Source organism: Anser cygnoides, chromosome 2, assembly GCF_040182565.1.
Source record: "Anser cygnoides isolate HZ-2024a breed goose chromosome 2, Taihu_goose_T2T_genome, whole genome shotgun sequence".
In the NCBI taxonomy this organism is placed as follows: Eukaryota; Metazoa; Chordata; class Aves; order Anseriformes; family Anatidae; genus Anser; species Anser cygnoides.
In genome coordinates, this window is record NC_089874.1 from 8,153,727 (window position 1) to 8,163,100 (window position 9,374).

The window sequence follows — 9,374 nt, forward strand, 5'->3', positions numbered from 1 at the left end:
ATTCGTAACAACTTTCTTAATAACATACCTCCCAATCAGTCCTGCACTGATTAATTCTAAATGTAACATGTCAGCGAGAACACCCCAGTGGCTTAATTTATTTGTCAAATTAAGAGTATGCGTGCGTTGCTATAGAACCACCAATGTGTAGGGCTTGACTCTAATGCTGCAGTCAATTGTTTTTATTTTTTCATTTTGAATAATTCATCACTAAAAGGATCAACTTAATTTCCCCCATTCCCTTCCCAGAAGACTGTAATTAACAGAGACCACATTCCTTATGAGGTTTTACAACTTTAAGTACACAAACTGCACTTAGTTTTTGGTTTAAAAGACTAGACAACATCCCCTTAATATTAATTAGAATTAGGTGTTGTCTGTATTGCAAGCTTTTTCGTCTTATTGTGATGAATTCTTTTGAGTTCCTATAAGGTGTTAGAGTACAAATTATTTCTCATTGATTTCTTATATGGAAGTAAGGTGGGGAGAGCCTAGACAGAGTCTATGGTTCAAAGTAGCTGGCTGTTAAGTATCGATCTGTTTAAGTTAACAAGAGCATTCTTGTCAAGTTTTCCCTGTGTTTCTATACATTCTCCTCTTTTATATAAAAGTCCATATAAAGGAACTTTCTTTTTTTTTTCTGTAGACATTTTGATAAAGACATCAGAAAGCATCCAGAAAGGGAAAAAAATAAATTAGAAAAGCTGCTAACACTTGCACAGCAACACGATTAATTCTTCTGGTAACTGCTTTAGCAATGTTTGCTTCATTTGCGGCACTTGATGCAGGGAAAATCTGTTGTTTCAAAGGTTTTCCCTCACTCCTTGTGAACTCTCCTGAATGTATGTGCTGTGGGCTACCTCGCTTATCTTCGCAGGCAACTGAAGGTTGCTCCCACACAGCAATACCACAGGTAACAACTATACCTGCAGAGATAACATAGCCTGCTTTAAAAACACACAAACAAATCCACAACACACAAAGCCACTAAACCAGACCAACAATAGACTTAGAGGCTGAAATGCCCTGTTAAATAGGGTATGTTATAAATTGCGTTTTTGGTTTTTGCCCTGTAAGGGTACTTTTGGGTATAACTGCTTTTATTGATGTCTGACAGCCTTTGGCAGCAGACTATGTAGAAACTATTAACTCGGAGATGCTACTGGGGTGCCTGAAGATGTTACCTAATTGTATCGGTAGTTATCATACAATCATTAAGGTTGGAAAAGACCTTCAAGATCACCTGGTCCAACCATCACCCTACCACCAATGTCACCCATTGAACCATGTCCCTAAGCACCATGTCCAACCTTTCCTTAAACATCCCCAGGGATGGTGACTCCAAGACCTCCCTGGGCAACCTGTTCCAATTGACCTAAAGGACAAATAATCCAAGGGTTGATTGCAGCCTCAGGATTCTTTTGGAAGGACATAGGCTTGACCCAACCAACACACCTGTCCCTGGCACTGGTTGGGTTAGAAGTTCCATAGCAACTTTCTGACCACAGGTGGTCAGAAGCACTGGGGTAATTGCAGCTGAAGAGCAGAGGGAGGGAGGGACCCAGGTGCAGACTAATGGCCAGGTTAATCTGAGGGATGGGAGCTCAGGATGAGAAGAAAGAGAATATGCTCACAGCTCTATTTCATTAATCTTCTGTCCGTGACTTATGAGGGAGTGCAGTGATAGGACAAGGAGTAATGGCTTTAAACTAAAAGAGGGTAGATTTACACTAGATATAAGGAAAAAATCCTTCACTATAAGGTGGTGAGGCACTGGCATAGGTTTCTCAGAGAAGCTGTGGATGTCCCATACCTGGAAATGTTCAAGGCCAGGTTGGATTGAGTTTTGGGCAACCTGGGCTGGTGGGAGGTGTCCCTGCTCATGGCAGGGGGGTTGGGATTTGAAGATCTTCAAGGTTCCTTTTAACCAAAACCATTATATGACTAATACATGGCTAAAGCCAGGCTTCAGTAAGAACGTATGGACCATAAGATACATAGGGTGTTACATTTAGTGGATGAACAGCTAAATCTTGCCACCATAAGCTGTGTTTGAACTCTTGTGAGATCATCCCTGAAACTCCAGGGATTTTGAACTAACAGGGATATTGAACTATATAGAACAAAAAGATTTTAACTAGTGAAACTGAGCTTATCTTCAGGTACCTTTCAGGGTCTGTCTTAAAGCTCAGATTTGGCATTGCAATATAGAGCATAAGCTGCATCCTGATCTGTGTTGGAGAATCCCCAAATCCATCTTCTTGTGCAGCATAGCCATCCATCCAATGTGGGAGGTAAGCAAAACTTTCCCCCAGATGTGTATTCAAGGCCAAATCCTGCCCTCTAGTGCACTGTTGCTGAAGGGGGAAGGAAGACCGGACTAAGGTTTGACTTTTGGTACAAAATTAATACACCTCATTTACTCCTGATTTTTCTGTCCATTAGGTTGCAGCAGTCATCGCTATTTTTCAGCAGATGGACTTGTTTTGCAAAGCAGAACATTGGTGTTAGTAAGGCCTTTAGTGTTTCAGTAATGGTTGCCAACATGTATCTTGTGTCTGAGTTCTTCCTGTTATTTTGTTTGCTTTGTGTTTTTTTTTCTTTTTTCTTTTTTCCTTTTCAAGTGTAAGTGGTAAGCAATAACTTTTCTCTTACTGCTGTCTTACTGATGAAGTGCATGGGGGCTTCAACAACATCTTGTGTAATAGTAAGGTAAATTATTTCTAAGCCAATTAAATTTATACTGAAAGTGCAAAGTAAAATGCTTAAGAAATGGTAGATGGAAGAGAGAGTGGATTCCCGGGCAATCACTGCGAACATTATGTGATAGTTTGATAATTTCAGTTCCATGTTGTTTCAGGGACCTCCTACGGTGTTCTCTACAAATATGTTTTTAGGCTCTTTGACTTTAGAGTTTGTGGTAGCCATAGTGGGGACAGGACCTTAACCTAGGGCTCTATTCCAAGGCTCAGGCCACTGAGTTGGGTTATCTCACAGTATTGAAATGAGGCACAATGGATATTCCACTCTGGCTCACCACATTAATCACAGCTGTACCAAACTGACCTGGTAAATCCTTCATCCCTCTGGCTAATGTGAGCTTCACCAGGTTATTTGTGTTTCTGTGCACCTGAGTGTGGTTTTCAAATACCAGAGTTTAAAATACTTGAACTTCTAATTGTTTCCCTCCCCTGCCTTCTTGTAAGATTTGGAGCTTTTAACAGCATGCCTTGGAAGACAAGGAGGTGTTCCCAGCCAGATTTTACACAGAGTTTTACACATTTGACTAACAAATGCACAAATGTTCACGTGGCAATTTTACAGCAAATTGTATGAGTTTTGAGTTGAATCATTTTGAATCATTTAATTTTTGAGCTTTCTCTTCTAAGTCAAATTGAAGAGGATAAGGGGAAAGGAAAGTCGTTTCTCACCAGAAGGGCCTGCCCAGGTGGAGGTGTGGGGACTGGCTGTCAGCTGGGGGCTGTCGTATAGGCCTCCACAAACTAGAGGTACATGCTGTAAGGTTTTATCTTGCTCATCCTCTACCTTGATTTCCACTGCAGGTTGCCCAAATAAACAGTTAAAATGCAATGAATTCAGAAGCAGCTATTCTACAGGAGCCTAATGCAAGTTGTCCTAAAAGCACCTGATTTTAGGGAGTGGAAGCTCATGGCTAGCACTTTGTGAAAATGAGGAAGGTAACTGAAGCATTCAAAGTAACTCATCTGTTTTCAAGAATCTTGGCTTAAAACATCTCATTTTTTTTGGTATTCTATTTCCATTTAAGTAAATGCTTTACTTGCCCTGGGGATACTGCGTGTTGCACATCCTTCATGCTAAAAAGTAGTTCACACAGAACAAAAATGAAAACTAAGGCTGCTTCAGAATTTTCCATCAAAATTGACCCGTGATAAATACTGTGTTTTCAACTCAATAAGGGCAAAATGGATTTTCTCCCACTCCAGATCACTTTTATAGGGGGGTGAGCAAGACTTATTATTATGATTATTATTATTTTCTGGAAAGTCTTAATGTTCTTACTTGAAAAAACTGTTAAATCTTAAATATATATATATATAATATATATAAACTGGTTTTATGGATACAAGTCTCTTTATCCTTCTCTGATGTTCAGGGTTCACAGAGGGACTGCAGATCTTTGGCTGGGTTGACTGCTTCATTTCCAAAAGATGACTGCGAAACATCACAAGAGATGAAATGAATCTGAGAAGTCCAGCAAAATGGGCTTGAATTACTGCTCCTATGAAAATCTGAAGAAATCTTTCCAACCACTTTCCCACTTATTATGACATAGTTTGAATCTTGTACTCAATGAAAATATTTCCCTGGAAATATTTCCCTGAAAACTTGGATTATTTTTTTTCTTCCCAAAATCTTCATTTTTTTTTTTAATGAGGAAAAAATTCGTTTGACTTGCTCTAATGAAAAACTTTCTCTGAAGAATTTTGAAATAGAGCTTTTATTATTTTATTTTTTAATGGATTTTGTACATATTGGCTGTCAAAAGTGACCTGAAGTTTCAAAATATCTAACCGGTGATTGGTGAAGGGTCAGCAATGCTCTTTGAACTTGTCACCTGATTTATGCATGGCCAAAATGTTGCACCATCTTGTGGACAGCAAGATTATGGCATCGTTGCAGAATTCTTTCACCCATTTGAAGAAGGTAGTACCAGAGCTTTAGCTAGATACAGATATTCATTTTCAATACACATATACTAATCTTTTATCTGCTTTAAACAGCTTGTTTCTTTTGCAAAGGTGAAACTTGAATGAAATTTTCTTATTGATTTATTAAATTAAAAGGCCTCATGTAGCCTTAATCTAGCCTCAAGAACACTTCATGGCAGGGTTCATTGGATGATTTTTCTTATGTTTATAATCTGTATAAATTATGAAATATTTTTGTAACATCCTATATCATGATATGATTTAATATTCCATATATATTCTTGAGCCTGAAAGTAATGTGGAGAGATGTCTTTGAAAGGCCATTAAGTATAAATAAATTAGAATGAGAGCTAGAGTGGTACTGGTGAATAACATTCCTCAATAAGGAGACCTAGTAGACTAAATTAGATGAGTAAATTATTACTTAATAATGCCATGCTTAAAACATTCCTAATAGTTAGGGCATTCACCTGGGAGTGTTAACTTATCAGGCCAAAGGACTGCTTACCCAGCAGCTATGTAATGTAAAATACAGTGCAGTTCCAGAAGCAGGCACAAATGAAGAAATACCAAGAAAATGCCCTTAACGGTGCTCTGTAGATGAGGGTCACCCTGGGCATGTGCTCTTTAGCCTTATGAAACCTGATTTCTTTGCTGGGCAAGTTCATTGGTTTCAAGGAATATGGGCAGAGTGCTGCAGAATGGAATTTCTGGGAATCCCTGGTGCCCACTGAATTTAGGAGCCTGTTGGAGGTACAGAACACCAAAGTGAGACTGGCTGTTTTCTAACTAACTTGTTTCAGTTCCATTGAAGTCCCTTATCAAATCTAGACTGCTGCCCTTGCTCCAAAGCCTTAACAGCCCTGGTGCAGCCCAGATCCTAGATAGCATGATAGTGCTCAAGCATTTGAGCTCCTACTTCCTCCTGAATTACCACGGCAGGCTGAGATAAGTGGGCAGGGAAAGGTGGGATCATATTTGGGCAAGTTGAGGGGTCCAGCATCTGTGGTATTAATTTCTGCTTGCTTTTTAAGCTCCCTTTTTCCTGCTTATTTTAGGTGAACAACAGGCCAGGCAAAATAAGAGTTGGAAAATGTAACTGAGGAGACAGGACAGGCTTGGTGTCCACTCGAGCTGTTTTCAGCATGCTAGGAGAAGAATGATACCAAAAACGTGTGGCTCTCACACACTTCTCAGGTTCTCACTGGGTCAACCTCTTTCAGGAACAGATTTACAACCTGTCATCACCGCAGCCTGCAAGGGACTGCAGAGATGCTGTGAGCTAGCTCTAAATGCCCTCGTGTCAGCTCTGAACTCTGAGCTTTGAGGGGGAAGATTACTGGACCAAGCTGGGCTCTGCACTGGCAGCATCAGCTTGATGTTTACCCTAAGTTACAGTCAGCATGGATAAGCTCTGGTAGTCTGAGTCTCTGCTCATGCTTGAGCTTTTGGGGAACTTTGGTCACCTCTTTCCCTTCCTGCTCACAAAGCCTGGAAGTCCACATTGATGGTTCTGTTCAGGAAAGACTTAAAGTTCATTTTTCTCATCGCTACGCTAGCTTTAATTAACCCCCGCTTCTGGTAGTGGTAAGAAGTGTGTGTGGAGAGCAGCTGTTTGTGATTTCACTGCAGAGCCACCAAATGCAGTGTGGACAGAACAGGTCCAAGTGCTGCTGGGGTTATTCCTGCTCTCCTGCATTTTGCTGACTCCATGTCAGTGATCCCAGCAATGCAGCAGAAGATGCTCAGCCTTGTCTGCGTGCAGAATTTTTCCGTAGTGTGAGGGTACTCTGTATGTACTGGTGTTTTTTTTTTTTTTAACCTGTATTGCCTTAACAGAGACTAAAGGATGTTGTGAGCCTCCCTGTGTTGCTGTCATGAGAACTGTAATGATCAAGCCAAACTCTGCATTAACTGTGTCCACTTCAGTGGATTCAAAAAGCTCAGTCAGGCTTCTGGCTATGACTAAATCATCTAATTATAGCCTTCCCGTGCTGTGCTTTTTGCATTCGTTCCTGATCCATCATTGCATTGATTTTTAGAGTTGTGTTCTTTAGCACTCCGTGGTCTCAATTTTCACATCCTCCTCGTCTCCTCTGCTCTCAACTTCTCTGAGCTTGCTGCATGTTGACTTCTTATCTTTCTAAGCATTTTCCTTAAACCATGCTTTTAATCACGTTTCTCTGCCTAGGTGACTCTTCACCTTTTCTGCAAAGCTTTGACTTCTGTGCAAGTTCATATTAGACTCTCTGTGGCTCTGTGCTCTGCTTTTTGACCTGTACAAAATGGATGTTCCCTCCTGGTTACATCACAAGTGACGTCAAAAATTGCAGAGTGGTAAAATATTGAGTTTTAGGCTACCTTGGGCAGCTTTCTACTGTAAATGTCAAAAAAGGAAAATGAAAGTATTATGTCTTTGCCATATTTTTGCAAAAACTTGGAAGCCCCTGGAGTTCATAGAGCAGTGATACTATGCCCCGTTCAGCTCAAATTTAGATCAAAACAGGCTCCCAGAAATAACTTATAAATATGGGGGCATATTTCATCTAATTCTGAGCTGGAACTTGAAACTAGTTGACTTTAATGGTTTGCAGTCCTGCTATTTAATATTGAGATCTGTGATGCTGGATGTTTCTCCAAAAGCCTCAAATTGTAGAGACAGAATAAATATGGAAATCTCTTATTTTTATTTTGTTTCAGTTTTACAGAGTTTGTCTGTGAAGTATAAATTTGAAGAACTCATAAAAAAAAAACACTCAGCACATTATTAAAATTCTATGATATAGTTTTAGCTTTAATTTTTTAAAAAATCTTATGTCATGATTGTGTGAATTTCCCTGTATCCATTTTGCATAGCTTTAGCTCAGCTCCAAAGACAGATTAGCTGTCTTACTAAATGTTCCCAAAAAGTATGACTGAGATTCCTTCTTAATACTCTTCTCAGCTGAGCTTATGTATAATCCTTTTCAAAGTGTAAAATGCCGAGGGATGTTTATATGCTGTAGCTTATATGACAGTATATTGTTGTTCCTTCACACTTCACTGAACTGTCTTCGAATACTAATCTATAAATCACTTACAATTCTCATATGCACTTTAAAACTTTGTGCAGCTTGTGGCATTCTCTGTTCTTTTCTAGATATATAAGACACTTTAGTGTAAAGAACAACAGACTGTAATGATTTCACATTTCTTTTTCTGCGGTACTTAGGGGCCTTTGCTGAAACAAGGGACAAATTATGCTGGACCCTGTAGGACTGCATGGGTATGTCCCACTTTAAGGGAGCTGTAAGTGGGTGGGCAGAGGTGAGATCTTCCCATCTCACTAATGACAGAAGATTTTTTTTGTTTTGTTTTTAATTTATTATTTTTATTCTATTTTTATTTTTCCCCTGAGATCATATAGGCTTGGGCAGAGTCTGCAATTGAATCGATATCTCCTGAATTTCAAAGGCTGCACTTCCACTATTCATTAAGTAGTCTTTTTTTTTTTTTTCAAGGGTTAATAAATATCAACAAGCTAACTCATATTTCGGAAAGCGAGTGCGTTTTCCCCACTAACCTAATTAGAAGCTGTTCTTTCCCATGTAGAAATGAGGTCCAATGCTGTAAGGTTTTTCTCAATTTCAGGGGAGGATGGGGGGTCCTGCAGGTGGGGCTCTGGGCAGGCATTAAGTGGAAGAAGGAGTGGAAAGGGGAGACTCCCTGGCTCTTCCTTGCCAGGGCGTAAGACAAACTTTGCCCTGTGGTGAAAATAGGCTCCCTGCCTACTCTAGTGGACTGGCTGTGGAGGGAAGAGGGAGTTACTCCTCGGAAAGGGTCGTGGAGTGGTGTCTCGTATCCTGGTTTGCTTCAGGACAAACCTGTGCTGAACGAGCATGGGGTGACACTCCTATGTTCAGTCTGTGTGATGCAAAGGGTTTGTTGTGTAAGGAAGAGAATGCATAGGCAGGAACTTTTTTTTTTTTTTTCCTTTTTTTTTCCCTGAGGAACTTGGCTTGAGAGGCAGCATAGGAGAACAGTTTTTTTCCCCTGTTCCATGTAGTGGTCAGAAGGGTTTGCCATGCATCTCTTTGGGCAGTTCTGCTTGCCCAGCTCTTCTTTTGAAAACTGTTCTGCACATTCATACAACTGCAAATAATTCAGGGACATCTGTGTGCCCAGCACAACAAACTCCCACGAGACTATAATGCCACCAGGGCACATCAAACATGCAACCATCCTGCCATGGAGGGAAGTCTGACATCACGCTAAGGATTTGGGACCTTTCTCCTACATCAGAGCTTAAAGGCTTATGGCTCTAATTAAATGTACCTTTTAACTACACTTCTGCTATTGGCTTCCATAACAGTCTCTCTAAGCCTGTTCTAGCCATGCAGCTGGAAGATTTAGCCAGTTAAGCATGTGATGGGATGTGTAACCTTCAGAACTGGAGGAGCTGGGATTCCCCAAAACAGCGATTGCTCTGGTGCTTGGTGGGCAACCCGGGCACTTATGCTTTCCCTAAGGCACTGCACTATGGCCCATGCTTGCTTCCCTGAAGAAAGAAGCAACACCCAGGAAGGAGCTTATTTATTTAAAGGTTTTTAAGTATGTAATAGAAATGCACCAAAAATGTCTTCATTAATTTGATTGGATAGTTGAATCCTTAGGAAAACAAAACAATTTCATAAGATGAAGTGT

The 9,374-nt window shown here is 40.3% G+C and overlaps 1 long non-coding RNA gene across 1 annotated transcript; it reads left to right on the forward strand.

Moving 5' to 3' along the window:
* Positions 1-531: 531 nt before the first annotated feature.
* On the forward strand, positions 532-6,677 carry LOC106046947 (uncharacterized). The gene is made up of 5 exons (XR_010829049.1): positions 532-1,833; positions 2,174-2,294; positions 2,446-2,506; positions 3,564-3,698; positions 4,136-6,677. It is a non-coding gene; the product is annotated as an uncharacterized lncRNA (long non-coding RNA).
* Positions 6,678-9,374: the final 2,697 nt, after the last annotated feature.